The 21,458-nt window shown below is 32.3% G+C and overlaps 1 protein-coding gene and 1 pseudogene across 2 annotated transcripts in view; one reads left to right on the plus strand and one right to left on the minus strand.

The window, feature by feature from the left end:
* The window catches only part of CADM2 (cell adhesion molecule 2), a 1,078,779-nt gene that overhangs the window by 821,949 nt on the left and 235,372 nt on the right, over positions 1–21,458 (minus strand). The gene's annotated exons all lie outside the window — the stretch shown is intronic.
* Positions 1,457–1,545, plus strand: LOC125114377 (uncharacterized; annotated as a pseudogene).

Raw genomic sequence — 21,458 nt, forward strand, 5'->3', positions numbered from 1 at the left:
AGACAAAGAAGAAAGATAATAGTATTAAAAATACTTAACATTTCGTTACATTCAGGGAGCATCATGATATAAAACAGTGTTCCTTACTGCCTTGCATATATATATATATATATATATATATATATATATATATGGCAATTTTTCAGAGTAAATTATATTTGAGAATTTTACATTGTTAAGATTTTAGGAAGGTCTTTATGTGGCAGGAAATAATCAACAGCTGCCAGAACACAGTATGTTAATATTCCAAGTGCATTACCTTAGACAATATTTTCTTAAATTACTTCATTAAAACAAATGTTCCAGTCAAGCATTTGTTCACTGTCATCCAAGCTATTGAGTGGGCTGGTTGACTTTTCCCTTTGGGCCCTTCCCTACATTCAAAGAGCTCAGAGGAAAGACAGGTTATCCCAAGGGAAGCTATAACTTCACTTCTCTAACCTCCGGGAGCTGAACCACCACAAGCTGCTCTCCTTCACTGGTCTGAGACCACACTGTTTACTTTCCAGAATTCTTTCTCTATCATTTATTTTTTTCTGCCATAAATAGGTATTAAAATGATGAGAATGGTTGGAGCTGAAAAATACAAAATTTGACATGAGAAGTGAAAAATAACTTACGGAAATTGTGGTTTATTACATATTCATTAAAATGGGATTCTATCCCTCTCTAGGATGCACATTTTGGCAAGCTGGTAAGTTTGTTTGTTTTGTTTTCTTTTGTTTTGTTTTTTTGTCTTTCCTAGAGCCACTCCCGTGGCATATGGAGGTTTCCAGGCTAGGGGTCGAATCGGAGCTGTAGCCACCGGCCTACACCAGAGCCACAGCAACGCGGGATCCGAGCTGCATCTGTGACCTACACCACAGTTCACGGCAACACTGGATCCTTATCACACTGAGCAATGCCAGGGATTGAAGCCACAACCTCATGGTTCCTAGTCGGATTTGTTAACCACTGAACCACGACGGGAACTCCCAAGCTGGTAAGTTTTTTAAGGAAAATTCTAGAGAGTTACAGGGTTTTTTCCTCTCTTCTAGAAATTAATACACTACAATAGTAGATGCCTTTATTTTATTTCTTTATTTACATTTTTTTTGGTAAAACAACTACATTTCTTGAACTTATAATGTATCAAGTCAGAAGAGATTTTTCATGAACACTGTTGCAGTTAACACTCACAGTAGCCCTACAAAGAAATACCATTATCACTTCTATCTTTAAATTGAGAAAACACACAGTAGTAGTAAATAGTGAGACTGGTGTAAGAGCCCAAAGTGTTTTCCAAATATAATAAATAAACAAAAGAATCCAAAGACAATTTTAAAAGAATTACACAATGTTAATCATTTTCTAAACAACTACAGTGTTCATTTAATGACCAGGATTTTCAAGAGCCTCCAAAATGCTCCCTCATTAATATGTCTTTACTCCATGTTGATAAAATCATGGGGGCCTGCTGTTCAATGGTTGAAAATAGCAGCCTTCTCAGTACTGTAATGAAACTATTGCCTGTATAGGTTGACCTAAGGAGCCTTGGAGGCAGCCCTTTCCAGTGGACATGTATGATTGGCATGTTGTCCCCAATCTAGGCTCCAGACAGGTATGTGTGGTACCTTTGGCATGCCCCAGGACACAGTGGCCAGGGTCTGCATTGGCCAGGTCTTAATGTCCATCCGCACCAAGCTGCAGAACAAGGAGCATGTGAGTGAGGCCCTATGCAGGACCAAGCTCAAGTTTCTTGGCCGCCAGAAGATCCACATCTCCAAGTGGGGATTTACTAAATTCAACATGAATGAATTTGAAAACATGGTGGCAGAAAGCAGATAATCCCCAATGGCTGTGGGGTCAAAAACATCCCTAATTATGGCCCCCTGGACAAATGATGGGCCCTGCACTCATGAGAACCCTGGCAATGTCCCCTCCTTACACCCACCAATAAATCCTACTTTCCTGTCCAAAAAATAAATAATAAAAATTAAAAATAGATAAAAGCATAGTAGAATGAAAGCATAAAATTCTATACTTTAAATCTATATTATTTTTTAGAAAGCATGACCTTTGAGAAAGAGAACACATCTTTTAAAAGAAAGAATTAAGATGGTATGCAATTATTCTGACTTGGAATTAAGTAATGATTAAACTGGAATTAATTTGATCAATCAGAATTTGCTTAGTTAGAAGACACTTTTCAAGTCAATTTTTCCATTATGTACAGAATGAAAAGTTGTCATCACTGTGAGGCAACATAGACAAGCATCTCAATATCCTTACCTGTAACACCAGGAGCATTCTCATAATTATTTTTTTTTTCTTATTTTAAATCACAAATCACTGAAATGGTGTATTAGTTAAGTACGTTTCTAATACATGCAGGTACAGTTATCACTAAGAGTTGATCTCACTCTTCCAACAGTCCTGCATTCCCTTCATTCTGTCTAGTCTGGAAGGTAAAAGCTGTGATGCTCTGTAATTTGGCTGGCCTGAGTTTAAATTCTACTCTCTAATCTTTGGTATTTGTATGGACTTAGGAAAGCTAACATCTCTAACCCTCAGTCACCTAATTCTTAAAATGGCCATAATGGTCCTTATTAAATATTGTTTAATAAATATTAGCTATTCATTCAAAAATATTACTTAAGGGCCTGCTAAATACTAGATTCTCTAAAAAATATATATCTGGAGTTGCTTAGAGTCTAGTACACAGCTTAAGTTGCTTATTCATGCCCGAAGCTCACTTCCTAAGAGAAGGGATTTTATATTACTTCTGCCTCTACAGCCCTTCCTGCTAAGAACTTCTCTGTCAATGGAGACCCCCAATTATATTTACATCAACCTCATCAATGACCTTTCTCACACAGAATCCATCAATACCTTGAAAAAAAATAATATATGTATAGAGAAAGAGCCAATGATGGCTGGTAGGGAAGACTCAGTTGTAGTGTAGCTAACTATACACACAGGAGCTCTTTCACATGTCCCCAAACTATGTTAACTATCTAATAGTTAACATATTATAAGCGACTTTATTGAAAATTTTTAAACCACAACCTGAAAAGGAGTTTAAAATTACAGTTAGGTGGTAAAAACATGTATTTTCATCTTTTGCAACTAATTTTACAATTCTGCATATTCTTTAAAAATAAACTTTAGAAAAAATATGCAACTGAAATATTTTAATATAATTAAGATACCAAAAAAATCTCCAGTTTCATTTAAATATTCTGCCCACTTTATATAGTTAGTTATTCCTAGAATGGACATCTTAATTTCTCTTCCAATTATAATGTAAGAGATGCTACAGAAGTGAGAAAGACAAATAGTTCTAATAATTTATATTGATATATATATAAGAACACGAGGTGAGAGAGGTATTTGATCCTTTGTGGGGAGAAGCAGTGGGGAGTTCAATAAGGAGCTAGTGCTACTATAGATGGATGATCAACCGGGTCAACTCTGAGCTGCACTGTGTTTCTCCCACAGTGCCCTGGGAATAACATCATCTATCCTGAAAAAACTGAGGCAGCATAACAGCAGAGACCTCCCAATGCCAGCCAGGTTTCAACAAGGTAAGAAAGGTAATATAAGGTAATATAACTTTTGAGGATGTTAATGAGATTATATACTACAGATTATCAAATGAATGTCTATAAATATTAAGTCAGTTATTGAAAGGTGAGCAAATTGAATCCAAGAGAGTCCTCTTAATAGCACATCAATTTTGTGATTTGCAAATTCTTTGTAATTGATAATTGGCAATTGATAATTCTCACACCAAAGTACAGCATGGACACTTATTATCAGGTTTTGGAAGACATCATTTGGTGATTTTTTGACATTCCATGCCAAAAGAACCCATAAATAATTAGAATTTAGTGTTTCGCTATCAGATTTTTATCATTCAAACAGACTCCAAGGCACAGAGATCCCAGGAGGCCAACCGTCACTCAGACATCCATGATGGCAGGCAACAGATGATCAAAAAGCAATATAGCAAATGACTATGTTCTGAAAATGTTCATTGTTATTACAGGGGAAGTGTCAAAGAGCCATCCACATGACAGATTCTATATTTGATTTCATCTCAAAGTGGGATGTGACTATTTTTTCAGTTTAGAAATTTGGCCTCTATTTCACTTTGCTGCAGATTGTACAGTCAGAAGAATGAAAGAAAGAGACAGAGACAGAGACAAATCACTAGGAGTCACTGATAATAATATAATCCAGGCACTCAATCTTGAGAGAGAAAATGGTGGTATGATTGCCACACCCCGTGATCACTATGCAGACAGAGCTGGTTAGTCCAGACTAGGTTTTGAATTAATACATTTTATTCCACTGTATTTTTTTACAGTTGTTTAATGGGAATATTTCATGCTCCGTCCATGGGATTAACAATTCATTATTTTTACATGAATATAGTGTATTGGCACAAAACTGAAATTTGTGTTCCTGAGCAAAGTTATGTATTGCATAATAAAAGCTTAGATTATATAAATCACCATAACTGATCAGTACTTACTACATGTCCATATTTAAGGCATTTTAGGATATCTACAACATAAGAGAAAGATTCTATTCTTATATAGAGCTGTTTGGAAATCTCAAGTCCATAGCACAGAAATGTATGTTTTTTACAAATGTAAAGGGGCTGGTTTATATTTTTACAGTTTCATAGTTAACAAAATGTTTAATTCTATAAACACTATACTAAATTATACTGCTCATTCGATATTCCATATGTAGACATTTAATCTCAATGTCATATATATGTTAAGTGTTTGAAATAAAAGAGAGGCTGCAATAATCAATGTGGAAGGTAACATATGGCAGTTAAATGTTTAGTGTTGGGGCTTTATAATCAAAGTTCAAATCCTTGTTCCACCAGTGGCTATCTGTGGAACTTTGGAAAATTTACTAACTTCTGTATAATCCAGGCACTTTATCTGTAAAATAGGGATAATAGTGTTTAATTAGATGGTAAATTTTGAGGATTAACTGAGGTAATCCATACAGAACTTTAGAATGGTGTTTGGCATGTGTTAGTGCGAAGTGCTGGGTATCACTCATTGTATATTGGTTTGCTGAGAGTGGTATAATACTTATAATATTTGTTAAATAATGATATGATTTTATGAGTAAATATTTCTACTATTGATTTAATTATTTGAATTATTTTATTAGATTTTATTAATAGTTATTCATATTTCCAATTTGACTAATAATATATTTTGTGAAACAAGTCAGGATTAGCAATACCACCTTTAATTTTTTTTTTTTTTGGTCTTTTTAGGGCCTATGCCACAGCCACAGCAATGCCAGATCTGAGTCGTGTCTGTGACCTACACACAGCTCATGGAAATGCCGGATCCTTAACCCACTGAGTGGGGCCAGGAATTGAACCTGCATCCTCATGGATGCTATTTAGATTCATTTATGCTGAGCCACAATGTGAACTCCCACATTTAATTTTTAAAGAAAGAGCCTTCCTAAGCCACTGTGTGTTTTGTTTCTACCTCTTGTTTCTCAAGATCCACAATTAATAAAGTCGAAATAAAGAAAAGGTTGCATCTCTGAACATTGTCAGTAAAAATTAATCAAATGTATCCTATTTCTCTAATATACATAAAGCAATGAAAAAGTGTCATCATTGGACAGAAAAGTAGAAATTAGATTAAAGCATTTTGTGTTTCCAACATACATTTAATAAACTATTTTAAAAAATAATTTTAAGTTTACAGAAAACTTAAACTCCTTGTCCACAGATCAGATCCAAGCCAGTTGCGGCCTCTATCACAGCTGCAGCAACACTAGATCCTTTACCCAGTCTCTGTGTTGTAAAATGTCGATGAATTTTGATGAATACATAGTCATATAACCACCATTATATGATCCTATAGAATAGTTTCTATGACCTATAGATTCCCCATACTCTATGTATTTCTCCACCCCCCTCAACTCCTGACAATCATCAATCTTATTACTATCCCTATAGCTTTCCAAAATGTCATATAGTTGGAATCATATAGTAAGTAGCCTTTTCAGATTAGCTTCTTTTACTTAGTAAGATGTATTTAAAGATTCCTCCATGTCTTCTTGTGGTTTGATAGCTCATATATTCTTATCACTGAATAATATTCCCTTATAAGGTTGTATCACAGTCTGTTAATACATTTATACATTTAACTATTAGAGGCCATCTTGGTTGCTTCCAATTTTGGCAATTATAAACAAAGCTGCTCTAAATACTGGTGCATAGGTTTTTGGGTAGACATAAATGTTCAAATAATATGCGTAAATATCTACAAGTGCAGTCACTGGGTTATATGGTAAATCTTTGTTTAGCTTTGTAAGAAAATGCCAAACTGTCTTCCAAAGTATCCGCATGATTTTGCATTACCACCTACAATTAGTGAGAGTGTCTGTTATTTCACATCTTCACTAGCATTTGGTATGATGAGCGCTTGGAGTTTTAGTATTCATAGGAGTGTGTAGTGATGTTTCATTGTTGTATTAATTTGCAATTTCCTGAAGTAATATAGTATAGGGCATCTTTCTCTACGTTTATTTGTCATCCATGTATCTTTGGTGAGATGTCTATTGAGATCTTTTGACCATTTTTTTTTTTTGATTGGGCTGTTTTGTTATCTAATTGTTGAGATATCTTCATACATTTGGATACAAAGTTACTGTCAAATATGTCTCAGAAATATTTTCTCTCAGCCTTTGGCTCGTCTTTTTTTTTTAATAATTTTTATTTATATATTTGTCTTTCAGGCCCGCACCCATGGCACATGGAAGTGCCAGGGTAGGGGTCAGATTGGAGCTACAGCTGTCAGCCTATGCCACCGCCACAGCAATGTGGGATCCGAGCCACTGTGACCTAACCCACAGCCCACAGCTTGTGGCAATGCTGGATATCCAACCCATTGAGTAAGGCCAGGGATCAAACCCGCATCCTCCTGGATACTAGACAGGTTCATTACTGCTGAGACACAACAGAAACTCCCTTTTCATAATTTTTAAACTGAAGAACTGCAAAACGAGACTGTACAAGTTCTGATTACTCATGGTAAAGATCACAAACAAATGCAAGTTCTGAAGAAAATTTCTTAAAGAAGTTTGCATGAGGTACATAATATTCCATATAAAGTCCTTCTCTGATCCTTTCAAGAAATATCTCTGAGCTGCTTGTGATCATGTCCCTATCTTCCTTTCTCTGACAGTTTTAAAAATATTTAATTTATTAGCAACTATGCAGTATGTTGATCAATAAAAGGAACATTTCATTCTTGCATTGGACATTACTAAAGCAAAACAAACTTGAAACAAAACACTTCAAAGAAAGGAATGCAAGGGAGTAGAATTGTGAAGCTGATATGCTGACATTTCAAATACAAATCCCTCAATTATTATCCCCTTTTTGAAAAAGAAATAACATCATTTTTCTCTTATTTTTTAGAAGTCTGGGCTCAAAGAATAACAAAAGCTGCCCATCTCTAACTCTTTTTTTGGCTAACCGGTCAATAAATCTCCTCAAAGTAATATCCTACGTCTGTGTCCTTCCTGGAACCCAGGAAGACAGATGTTGACTATAATATCTTAGAGGTTCTGACCTGGGTTTGACCATCCCTGAACTCATTTTCCTTCCTTTTCTTATATCTAGTCTCTTCTTTTCTTCTGACTTGGTCTGTTTTGATTACTCCATGTTTAAATACACTCCAAATAGCTCTCTAAAATATAGAAAAGTATGTAGCTATGGAAATCTAAAGAGTTGATACAGCAATGTCATAGCTGATACCACTATTAAGCTTCTCTCTCATATGGATTAAGGATACTTTTCAAATAAAGAAAAATGTAATTTAATACATGTACATCTAATATGCAAAAAAAAAAAAAATTCCCAGTTTTTATGAGCTGAATTGTGTTTCCCCCAAAAATTCATATGTTTTAAGTCCCCAGTACCTCAGGAGGTGACTGTATTTGGAGATAAAGCCTTTAAAGAGGTAATTAAGGTAATATTAGGTCCTGTGGATGGGCCCTAATCCAACATAATTGGTGTCCTTACAAGAAAAAAAGAATTAGTATGGAGAAAGTACACAGACCTGAGGACACAGTGAGAAAGGTGGCCATGCATAATGCACAGAGAGAGGCCTCAGAAAAAATCAAACCTGACAATATTTTGATCTTGAACTTTTAGTATCCAAAACTGAAAAAATTAATCCCTGCTGTTTAAGCAACTGAGTTCATGTTATCATGTTGTGGTAACCTGAGCAAACTGGTATATCAGAATTCTTCATATGTCTACCTATTAACAACAAGAAGGTTCAAAATGACATGAGGCTACAGATTAAAAAGCAAACAAACAAAAATGCCAACTCTTTCTTATATTTAAAATATTTTTAATGGGATTATACATAATGCTTAATATCTTCCAATTTTCCCTCTATGAGCAGTATGTGATTGTTAATACTGCTGTTAATGAGACGTAAAAATAAAGAACAGCAGTCGAAAGGGTCTCCTGAAGCATTTGATGGAGCTGCTCCTTTCTCTCTGCACCTGCTTAGTTAAGCTTTTTAAGCAGAAGTCTATTTGTTACATAACTGGATAATGACTTAATTTGAATGAGTTAACAATTTCACACCTTCTAAGCATAAGGTGAATACTAAGTAAAATCACTAATCTAATATCCTCACATAGGTCATTTTTATTACCTATAATGGAACAATGAGATAAACTTGCACTTTCAAATTCAAACACTCGATTACTTGCACTAATGGAGGGAATAAGAACCATAGATAATGTGAGACAGTGTCATTTAGGCTTAGCTTTGCAATATGTTTTGTATTCTCATTTCTTCACATTTGATAGTTTAACATTCCACATCCAACCAAATAATGAAGTCACAGTATTTAAAACAAATACCAAGATCTCTGAAGGCTATCATGGTACGTCTGAGCCTAAGATTTCTTTATAATATACTCCTTGATGAGGAAACAAGAAATAAATCCTTTTTGTAAAAGGGAATAAATCTTGTAAGTTTTTAAATGTGCCATTTTTCAGGCTAGGCTAGAGCCTGGGAAGGAGGAACCCCCATTATATTTTTATTGCCTAATCTCTGCTACTGCCAGTCTGAAATGATTTCCCAACATCACAGTGACCAATCTGGGTTAAATATGAGAAATGTCATTATTTCCTGAGACCCCAATGTCTTTTTCATCAGTTTAATATCACAAGTTAGCTTACCGACTCATTATTAATGCTGAAAATAATGGATAGAGTGCTTATAAAGAGATAGAATGCTTTATTAGTAATGTACAATGGTAATAGGTAAAGGGCAATTGTATATCTTTGTCAGAACATAATTTAAGTCCCAACTCCAATATCTTCTCCACAGAGTGTCCATGGCATTCAAAATAAGACACATATCCTGTTTTGTCAATTTGTGCTTAGAACTATAAATGTTTTCTCATTGCTCTTAACAGAATAAACAAATTTTCTACAATCAAATTCTATTAATATGACCCCTGACTACCAGCAAACATTTTTTTGTTTAATTTAACTAGAATTTACTGATAACTTAGGTTCCAGATTCCCAGAAATATAAATATTGGTCAGTCAGAAACCCTGACCACATTACATTTTCCATACAGAATAGGGAAGATGAAAAATAAAGCAAGATGAGTCCCCATTTGTGGTGCAGTGGGTTAAGAATACTACTGCATTTGCCAGGATCGCAGCTTCAGCTCAGATTCAATCCTTGGTCCAGAAAATTCCATATGCTGTGGATGCAGCCATGAAAGAAAGGAAGGCAGAAAGGAAGGAAAGAAGAGAAAGAAAGAGAAAGAAAGAAAGAAAGAAAGAAAGAAAGAAAGAAAGAAAGAAAGAAAGAAAGAAAGAAAGAAAGGGCAATCAAGAAAAAATATTTTTTAAGTGTAGTGGTAGTTTTGATGAAGAAAAAAATAAATTTTAAAGTTTTATGAAAGAGATAGCCTTAATGATTGTTCTAAGTGATATAGGAAATAGATATTTATAAAAGGAGGGTAATTTGTTGAGGACATAATTTGAATAAGAATGTTGGGACCAAAAATCTAAGCTGTCTAGTTTGTTTAGAGCATAATAATAAATTGTGTAAGCATAGTGCTATATTTTCATTAATGATATAATTTTAGTATCAACCAAATAAATTAGGCATTATTATCTCCAATTTATATAGATAACTATGCTAAATGAAATGGAAAAGATCTAAGTGACCTCTTATTCCAGATCTTCCAGGAAGAAGTAAGAGATGGATTATACATGCAAGGGATTTATAGGAGAACATGCTTGTGTTGGTTAATGAGATGGGAGCCATGATAAGCTGGGTCTATCAGGTTTTAGGCAGGCTTACCCTGAGTGAAAGAGAGAAAGAAGGAAAATTGAATGAAGAATTTTTAAATGCAATTAAATTTTAAGGAAAATTTGCCAGGTCTTCTGATATTCTTAAAGAGAATGACCATCAGAGAAGTCATATGCCTTCATATCCTGCCATGTTTAGTCACTGGCTGGGAGCATCTAATGGGAAATGGTGTTTCAACAACACCAACCACAGTGATGGGTTTCAGAACACAGAACCTGGGGTCATAGGTCAATTAGTTCCTGCAGAGATCTAAAAGAAATATTCTCAAGGTTACTATAGTAACAAACTCAACAAGGCATTGATATTTAACCAAAATACAAAAAGACACACACACACAATAGCATCATGTGCACATTTTTTTCTCATGGTTTAAGTCCTTCAGTAATAATTTGGCCTCTAAATATTTTTCACCATTAATTTATTCATAAAAAATATTGATTTCTTATTAAATTTCTTCTTCTTAGCATTTTATAGATTGCTATATTTTTGATTCCCAAATATTTTCAAACAATTCAAAATTTTAGGATTGATTCAGAAGCCTAGACTGATGTGGTGGTCAATTAGTACAATCCATTCATGTTACAGATGAGCCAATTCAGGCCATGAGATATTTCATGCCTTAATCTGAATCACTAAAAGAATTAGTGACAGTTGGGACTGAGTGCCAATGTCCTGACTCCTGTTTACTGTGGTTACCACCTACTATTATTTTTCCCCATTTTTTCTCTTTTACTCAGTCTTACTTTCCTTATATGATATCCTTGTAAATTAATTTATCATGCCCTGCTTAATACTGCATAAAAACTAGTATCCTTAAAGATATAGCATAAATTTTATAGTACTTCTCAATTTTCAAAGAGTTTCCATAACTACTGGCTCATATGATTTTCGTTGTTTTGGGGTTTGGATATTGTTTGTTTCTCTATATGGCGAACAACGATGAAAATTGAATTGGGTGAAAGTAGTTTGCTATATTGGCAATTAGCTTTACTTTTTTATATATATTTTTTATTTTTGGCCAATCCAACTAATAATTAAGTACATGTCATCTCTTGCATTTGGTCTCAACTTTACTTAATGAGCAAATGCTAAGATGGAGATTAACAGAAGCATTTTTATTCTTTTTGGCCACTCATTTCTATCTTAGAGACTAGAAAATTGTGGATGTAAATGAAACTGCACACAATTGCTACTATTCAATCATTTTGAACTTGTAAGACTGGCAATTTCATATGTTTCAACTCAGTAGATTCCTGTCTTGAATATTTGGAACATTGAAACATTTTGGAAAACTTCATCACAAGGAAATGTTTCAGCTACTAAATTCACTTTCAGTTACTAAATTCATAGAACATCAAAATCACATAAGCCTACAGAGGATTCCTTATCCAATTCTATAGTCTCCCAGGCAGCTTGCATCATCTGCTCTTTAAAGACATCTAACAACAGTAATGCATTCTAATTTCAGACAGCTATAATTTTCAAAGAATTCTATCTCATATTGAATTTCTTGGTAACTTTACTGATTTTAATTATTTTTGTGCCTTATAGACTCAGGTTAGAGTCTCATCCATAGGACAATTAATTCAATATTACTTTTTTAAAAAAACACAAAAAAACAATTTTTCTTAATCAACAATTCTCTTCTTAAATTTGAACTTCTCAGCAGCCCTCATCTTTCTTCCCTTGGTATGAAGTTCTCTTGCTGTCCTGGTCATTGTTGTATGGGTACACCTCAGCTTAACAATATTTTCCTCAAATGGGTCCAATGACTGGACACAGTATTCCAGATATTATTTTACCTAAGGAGATTTAAACTTAATATGACTCTTACTTTCTTGGCACAATCAATATAACCAAAAACTGTTACCATCAAAATACAAACACAAACCCTAAAAGTTCAGCTAGTCAGACACTGAAATGCTTCTAAGGATCTGAATATTATGTTTGAAATTACAGAGATAGTCATAAAATGGATTTTTTTAACTTTCTATTTAAATGTGTTGGCATTGACAGACTGTCACATTTAGACACAGTGGTATAGAATGCTGAGTATATTGCTCTTTGTCTATATCCTGACGAAACATGTCACCAAATTTCCCACCCCAAATTATATTATATAAGAAACCAAGTCATGAATATCATCATCAAAATTGGAACTAATTGACACTTTTCTCAGGAACTAAAAAAGTCCTAGAGATCGCCTGAGGCTACTAGGTAACATCTTAAAAAAAAAAAAAAATACTAGTATTTTGTTGGAATATCTAATGTGGATTTCTAGTGCATTTCACTAGAGGTGTAAGAATTTACACTAACAACTTACTAATCAAAATTTGTGACTAAACCAATAAACATAAGAAAATATTTATTTCAGTAGTCTCTATTATAACTGTTAATATTTCAAGCTGATAATATTTCTTCATATGCATAACCACTTATTCTAAATTTTGTGGAGCTTAAAATAAATTTAAAAGAATTAATTTGCCTCAAATTGTATGTCATTATATTACAATAATATCATGTTTCACCTCCATTCTAATCCCAGCCACTAAAATGAACTTGGCCAATATGCTCTTTCTTTAACTGACAAGTGTATAATGTTTTTCAAATGGAAAACAGTTTCTTTATACAGGTGAGGTTGTGAACAGTAGCTGTTTTGGTATCATGCAGGTTATAAGAATATTTTTTAAAATCAATATCAAGGTCACTATGTAGCATATAACCAATTTTATTCACTTTTTTGACTAATGACTACAATTTTCTTTCACAGTAGCATAACAGAGAAATGTAGTTGCTTTAAAGGCTTATTCACTGTATTAGCTCTCTTTGAAATATATGTTGAAAGAAGATACCAGGGTTTTTATATAAAAATAATGTATATTTAAGCAGAGTTGATGGTTACTTTTAAAGTGACAGTTACCTTAAATTACTATTGGTATCACAGTGACATAGCAAGATCAGTTCTGTTTTGAACTGAACGGTTTTGAAGTGAACATTTTAGGTTATGGCAAGGTCAGTGTATTTTTAGAGTCTGTTTCCCAGGACTTTATACTCAAGAATGGCTGAGTCTCTCAATCCATTAAATTTTACTAAAACATATATTAATTATATAAAATAAAATAAAGCTACACAACAAAGCTCTGTGATTATGAAACAGTCTTTCTACTGAATGTAAATGCATGGATCATTTACATTTAGAGTATATTATTCTTTTGATCAGTAATTCAAAAATTCAAAACCACCACTATGATATCACTTACACATTCCATGTTCATCTCCTTCAAACTGCTCTTGGAATAAGTCTTTAAGGTTTATATATAGTAATCTTAGTTTACATAATTGTCTTCAAAATATTCAAGTTAATCATTGCTTGTAACCTTTTAAATCTTTTTTAAATAAGTTTCAACTAGTAGGTAAGGTGACTAAGTTTCATGGACAGTCACTCAGGGTAACTAGGTTATATCCATGTGAATTCAATATTAATTCATAGTACTATTTTAAAACTCATTTAAATACCACGCTGATGGCCTCTGCATTGGGGACATGGTTCTGGAAATAGAGGAGCAAGTTTTTCAAAACTGTTGAATCATTACAGTTTGGTCCCTTGCTTCTGCTTAGAGATCTTTCATAACCTTTTAAACAATTAAGGAGTTTGGGATAATGCTTTTTTCTTTAAATTATTTTTATATTGTTCTAATTGTAAATTTGGCTGTAGCTGGAATATGACTCACTTTCAAGTGATCTACACCAAGCTAGCATACAACTTCCACTTTCATAATTACTTTTAAAAATACATTTTATTTTCCATAATCTAACACTCTATTTCATAAACCAACTACTGTATCACAAATAAAATAAACTGTTATTATCAAATGACCAAAGACATAAGAAAAGCCACATAGCACAAAAGGCATTTAGTTTTAATAGAAATATTTGTAGAATTTGATTTATACATACATAGCTGAGTGATTTGTAGAAATATGGCAAGGTACCTTAAAAAAAGAAATTGGATGAAAAATTTTAAATTACAGAAATGTTTAAGTAAGTGTAATTTCTTATCATTGGGTGACATATAATCTGAAAATTAAATAAAACCATTATCATTTAAATATTTTTCAACTTCTATTTATACTTGTCATTATACTTAAACTCTCTTTTTTATTTTCCTGAAAACTGAGAATGAGACATTCTGCTATAATTTGAAAGTGTAATATTTATAAGGACAAAGATAACATTAAATGCCCAGAAATGATTCCTTAAATGTCTATAATTTTGCTGTTTTAATTTATTTTCAACAATTGCTATCATTATGTTGCTATTAAGTGTTATAATATTTCCATGTAGAGAAAGACTCTTTCTGTTTGTAAGGAAAGCCCTACAGATTAATATGTAAATATAGGTGAGCTGGCATTAATATTTTCTAAAACAATTCCGCTTTCGATTGCAAATTATAATAAAATTGTTTTTAGTTCTAAATAGATGCTATTTAACTTGATTTGTGTGTGTGTGTGTGTGTGTGTGTGTTAAGACATCCTTACATGCTGAAGTGCTTACATCCTTCATCTCTGTCTATTATATGAATCTATAATGACATACATTTTCTGATACTTTTCTACCTTTATTTCAATCCCATCTCTTTATGAATGAAATCAGCTATGTTTATTCTATGGCTTTGTGAAGTAAACATCAGCAAATAATTATTTTATTATTTTGTGTTACTTTTATAAGTATAATATAAAGATGTATATAGGCAAATGAACATTCTTCATATGAGCTATTTTTTTTAGTATTTTCTAAGCATTCTGACTTTTCATGAACACTCAATATTTTTTATGAATATACTTTAATTTTTCTTTCAGTTTATTTGAGAATCTAAATACATAATATGTAATTATAAGGAAGATCACCTTGTCATTTAATTAAATCATATATATTCCTTCAAGGGAAAAATGAGATAATGCAATATAATTTACATATTAATGTAAATTTTGAGAACAAGTACAAATATTTTCATTATAATAAACTTTTCATCAATATTTTGTTACTATTTTATCATATTTTATGCTTTCTATAAGAAGAGTATTTATTTATTATAGTTGTCTACATTAAAAATTATTTATGCATTATAAAATGATACAAATAACTAAAATTCTACAAATAATTATAAACACATTTTTAATAGTGGAATAACAATCAAACTTTTTGGAAGGGAATATTTGTAAAATTTTCTTTATAACAGGTTTTGTTGCCAAGATATTGAATGAGACAATAATCAGAACAGAGACATATTTATCTAATGTTAGTATCAGTGAGATTTGGCAACTTTTTTCAATCTGAAATACTAGATTTATGAATCAAAGTATGTGGCCTTCTAGGGCATCTTATCTGTGATCTCTGAATTTAGAGTTATGTAATTAGTCATTATAAGTTAACTTCTATATAGGCACTAGTCAAAACTATGCATGAGTGAATCAAATGTAATTTGGAAATAAAAGGTTTCATGTTGTTTTAAAATATTAATAATCTAAGATTCCAAAATAATTTATCAATATATTCTTTATAATTTGGGGAAGTATTTTCATATCAAAATGATATTTTAGAAAGATAGCTATGATTTCAAGTACAGCTACTTAAATGCTACTATTATCTCTAAGATACAGAAGCTAGTCTTTATATATACACATAAACTCATACAGTATCTATCTATCTACCTATAGATAGACACTGAGTTTGCAGAATTCTAATCTAAGAGGTCAGTTCAAAGATGGACGATAATCTTTCTCCTCTCACCACCCACTTGAGAAAAATTAAATGGCATCATCATCAAGCTATTGTAGGAAACAGGTTTTAGCCTCTCTATGAAGGACATATTCCTGAAAGAGATGCACAAGTCAAAGGCTTTCTGAAAAGCTTGAGCATCTAAATAATACAGCAGGGGGATAGAAAGAAAAAGAGATCATTTCAATTTCAAGAGATTCATAATAAAAGCTTTCCTAGTATTTAATGAAATAGAAATTGAAAGAGTCTCCTCCTATAGTTCTCTAGATTTGTCTTGCATTTAATTTATTTCTTTCCCCCAATCTCTTTAGCAGGAAAGATGTATCTCTTATGAGTCTAGTCCAAGAGGGAGCATAAGTTCACTTTTTTATACCATGTCCTATTAACCTATTTGCTATTTTAACACTTTTGGTTTTAGAGTGATATAGTCATGATGTGTCATCATGACTGGTTTTAGAGTGATATAGTCATCATGACTCAGCAAAGAATCTGGTAACATCTCTGGAAAGCCTTGTGTGTGTGCAAGATGAAGAAATATAGCCTGGATGTGAAGAAAACTGACTAGATTGATAGGTTTAATGCAAATAACTAAGCTGAAGGACAGTCTAATTAAGGGGCAACATCAATGTCAAAAGAGGGGAATAGCTACAAGACTTCAGAAAATGCTCTTCTCTTTAACACAGTAATTAGTAATTAATTGTCTTCCCTAATGTATTAATTAGTTATAAGAAAAAAACCACTATTCTTTATTATATTTGAAAAATTATGTTAGAAATGATTGTCAAAAGCCAAGAGGCCAAAGACTGATTTCACAAAGGTCTCAACAGATTTGCATGATCATCCAAATAAATCAAAATGAAGTAATTGCAGCTTCTTATTACTTAATAATACCACAATATCTCATTTCTTTGAAAAGTTCTAAAATGGAATTTCAGAAGTACAGCAGGACCAAACTTTTCCCATCTGGTATTTCCTTTCAATTTCTATTTTTATTTCTGATATCCATAACTTTCAGGGGTGAGAGCTGATAAAATATAAAAATGTATTAGAGTCATCACAATAATTATGATGTCATGGATATTTCATGTTCATTTATCTTCTGTCACTTCATGTGTTATCTTCTATAAACCTGTCAATTATATTTTTCACTCAATATTGCTTAATAAGATTAGAGAGTCTCTGTCCATGATCTGCTGAAAAATTTGGAACAGTACAGAGCTGGTACTATTCTAAATTAAGTCAAGTTAGTTCATTTTCAGACTAATGGAAAGAGAATGTAGTGTGCAACAATGTTTCAAATAGCCTTTCTTATTATTATTATTTAACTGATGCCTGAAGAAATCGGGTCTGTGATTTGAGCAATAAAGAGAAATGTACTTGGAGTTCCCATCATGGCTCAGCGGAAATAAACCCAAATAGTATCAATGAGGATGCGGGTTCAATCCCTGACCTTGCTCAGTAGGTTAAGAATCTGGAGTTGCCATGAGCTATGGTGTAAGTCCCAGGCATGGCTTGGATCCTGCGTTGCTGTGGCTGTGGTGTAGATAGGCAGCTACAGCTCAGATTCGACCCCTAGCCTGGGAACTTCCACATGCTGTGGGTGCATCCCTTAAAAAAAAAAAAAAAAAAAAAAAGCCCTTGTGATTTTTGATGCTTTATTTTCAGACTATAAAGTCAAATTTGTACAAAGAGGGTTGTGGGAGTGAACAATAATGCATCTTAAAAATTATATTATTATTTCTTTTCACATGAATTTCAGAAACAACTCTTATAGAGATATTTAGGTACATATATAGAAAAGTGTGTGCTTTCTAGAGAATTCTAAGGGCCAATCCTGTCTTTGCTGCTGAGTTTCTTTTTGATACTGGGAAATCAAGTTAACCTTTCAGGACTTCAGTTACTTTATCTGTAAAATAGATAAAATATCTTCCTCATAGGACTTTTATTGGGAAAAGTAAATGCACACAAAGCACCTAGCATATTGCTTGCCTGAATGCCTTGATAAATGTTTGTTTCCTTTGCTAAGTCTGAACCAATATATGTAGGGGACTATGAACTTGAGTTGCCTGAAATCATCTCACTTTATTATTTTGAAGAAGAAATCATGTGTACTGCACTAACATTTGACTCAGTTTGTAGTATTTGGAGAAAAGATCAAAATATCTTTATTTTCTTTAAACCTGATCATGAAAAAAGAGCTCTGTGTAGGCATAATCTTCTCCAAACCAAAGCATTGCCTTTCTTTTCTATGTTTATAACTTTCAGAAAGCTTAATCTATTTAATATGTTCAAGATCCAAAAGATTATTTAAAAATACATGGCATAAATATGTAGCACAGTTTTGGGATGTGTTAGAATGAATACCAGAGAGTGTTCTCTCTGATTGGGAACAGCATTTCTTATCTGGAGTGACATCAGGTGACACCCGTGAATGTTATTTTTAAATCATTGGATATGCTTGTTGTTCCAACTGCACAGCACCTGGTGAAATACGCAGCTGAAGGGACTTGGCAATTTTAAAATAAGTGAATCGGAGATTATTTTTAATTTCAATTTCAAATGCTATAATCACCTGTGTTTAATATTAGCCATATTTAGACAAGCTGCCGATCTCTGCTTCAACGTATCCTCTTTACCTCTGTCATTCTGCAAGTCAACATTTTAACTGTGTTCTTTCAATATGTAGATTTATCTTCTCCATGGCCAGGTTGTCATTAAAACTGTCACAAAATAATTATTTCTGTATACCTATTTATTATTAAACCAGTAAAATCTTCACCCCCACTGACTGCCTTTCTTCCAGGTCACCTTGTGAGCAAAACTTTGCATTTTTCAATTTGCTGTAGGTTTCCCATCCATCCGTGTATATATTAAGGCTGCTCTACTTTCCATTTGGGAAGTCTTATCTGACTAAGTCATACACCTTCCAGTATTGCTATCCTTTGTTACAGACTTACCATTGTACTTTAGAAAAAAACATTTCTGGCAACAGTACATTAAAGGGTGTTATAACAAAGTATCCCTAACTCACAAAATTAAATTTGAGTTTTATAATATCTGTGAATTGACCTAGAGCCTGGAAAATTTAGGTCATATATAGAAGGAAAACTCAAGCATATCAGTAATGTGAAAAGTGCAAGTCAAATCGCTCTTTTTCTTGAGGTGTTAATATTTAGTGCCTTTGGATGACATTTGAGTAATCATACAGTGTTAGAGTATAGACTTTATATAAAGCATTATGTTTGGGGCATTGTCAGATCAGCGAGGATGGAAAAAAAGTCTTTACTCTTTTAAGGGATATACAGTCTATTGGAGGAATTGCATGTATATCTAATCACAGTAAAGGTTAATGATAATGCTAACATTAAAAGAAATATAAGACAAAAAGGGAGAAGGAGAGAGTTTTATTTTGTCCTAATTTTTTAAAAGTCCTTCCAAGAGATATAATTTACTAACTTGTCAAATTGAGCTTCTGATAACTACAATAAACTTAATATTCATCAGATTGAATTAGATTCAAATTAAAATCATGCCAATTGATTTTTTTTCTTATTATCAAGAGACTTTCTATATTTCATGCTTTTAACTGAACTTAAATGTCTTCATTTATTTTTCACCAATTTTAAAACACATTTTTATGTTTTTTCAATCACCATTAAACCATCAAGATACATTAATTAGTAGAAATGTTTGGGTATATCATAACTTTGAATTTTGAATATTTTTGAACATTGGGGTTATGGCTGCTAAAAGAATAACAGTGAAGTTTGAAATTTTCTTGAAAGAATGATTATACCACATTGCTTATATAAAATAAAGCAGACATAAGAAGAATTTCCAGATATCATGCATTTGTATCCAAAATATAATGTTTTACTTGAATAAACTATAGATCTTAAAAGGTAATGTCAGTTACCCAATCAATAAAGCAGAAATGCTGCTTTAAAATGAAAATAAATATTCAGAGGAGAAGGCAAACAACCAGAGATGGCCCATTCATTTATCTATATCCTGAGAGATTTGGCACAGACAGTTAGGATTGATATCAGTGGGGATAAAAAGATTTATCCTTCACAAAGGAAGTAAGAGCCAACATTTATCATTCTGACAAAAGGTTATGTTTGCATTAAAACGTGTTTCATGTTTCATGCAAATATTTAAACATATGACCTGTAACCTCTCAATTTTGAAATAACTTGCTATTATTTAATAATAAAATGATTATTTGTAAGGATTATATATATGTGCGAGAGTGTGTATGTTTGTGCTTGTGTGCATTTTTTCAAGTGACTGATTCTGCCTAGTAGACCATTCTCTTTAATATCATTTCTTCATAGGGTTTTAAATATTATTTTCCTAGAGGAGATCAAGACAGTAATTAGATTCCATTTCAAATACTATGATTATGAAATTAATTAAAAAATATTGCTAACCCAAGATGTTTTTAAACCATTTAATATTTATAATCTTCAATAGTTTGCATTCGTAAAACCTAAAAAAAAATTAACTATCTCCTTTACAGAAAGTCAAGGCAAATATAAAATAGATGAAAATAACCTAAATTGAGAATTTATAAGTGAAAAAACAGTAGTGAAAAAAGCTTATTTTTGGAAAAAAAATCCTAAATTATTTATCATGACGAGGTGAAAAAAAATTACTTAAACCTGTTTACCAAATGACCTAAATTCTTCTACTGTGATTTGATTTTATGCTATGACAAGTTAAAATTCCATTTATAATAAAATAATGACTTCAGTGGTCAAATATCCCAGTATCTGTTCTGAGAAATGAATAAAATTAGATTAAGAAAAATTAACTTTTAGCATCAATAACAGCAAACAAAACAAAGCTAGGTAAGAGGTAAGTGCTGAAACTGGAAAATAGATTATGAGAATCAAATCCAGAACTCTTTGAAGATAAAATATTTGTTTTCTAGTTTTTTAGTTTGTTTTATTTTCCTAGTCTTAATAAAGCATTTTTGGTTTTTGTAATTTGTTTTAGTTTTTTTTTCCAATAAGTTAACTTCTCAAAGAAAAATTATACATGTTGAAAATTAAAGGTCACAGGAATCACAAGATCTGTCTAAAGAAGTTAAGGGATCATCCCAGGCTCACGAGTCAGAAGGAATCTTAATTTCAGTTCAAAATTGAATGTTAGTACAGTGTGTTGTTCAACTTTAGCTTTTCATTTTAAATTTGGAGGGTATCATAAATATATTGTCATTGAAAAATAGAAAAGTTTTGATAAGATTTTCTTGGAGTCAAATTATTTTTATAAGTTATCT

This window comes from Phacochoerus africanus, chromosome 1 (assembly GCF_016906955.1).
Source record: "Phacochoerus africanus isolate WHEZ1 chromosome 1, ROS_Pafr_v1, whole genome shotgun sequence".
Taxonomy (NCBI): domain Eukaryota; kingdom Metazoa; phylum Chordata; class Mammalia; order Artiodactyla; family Suidae; genus Phacochoerus; species Phacochoerus africanus.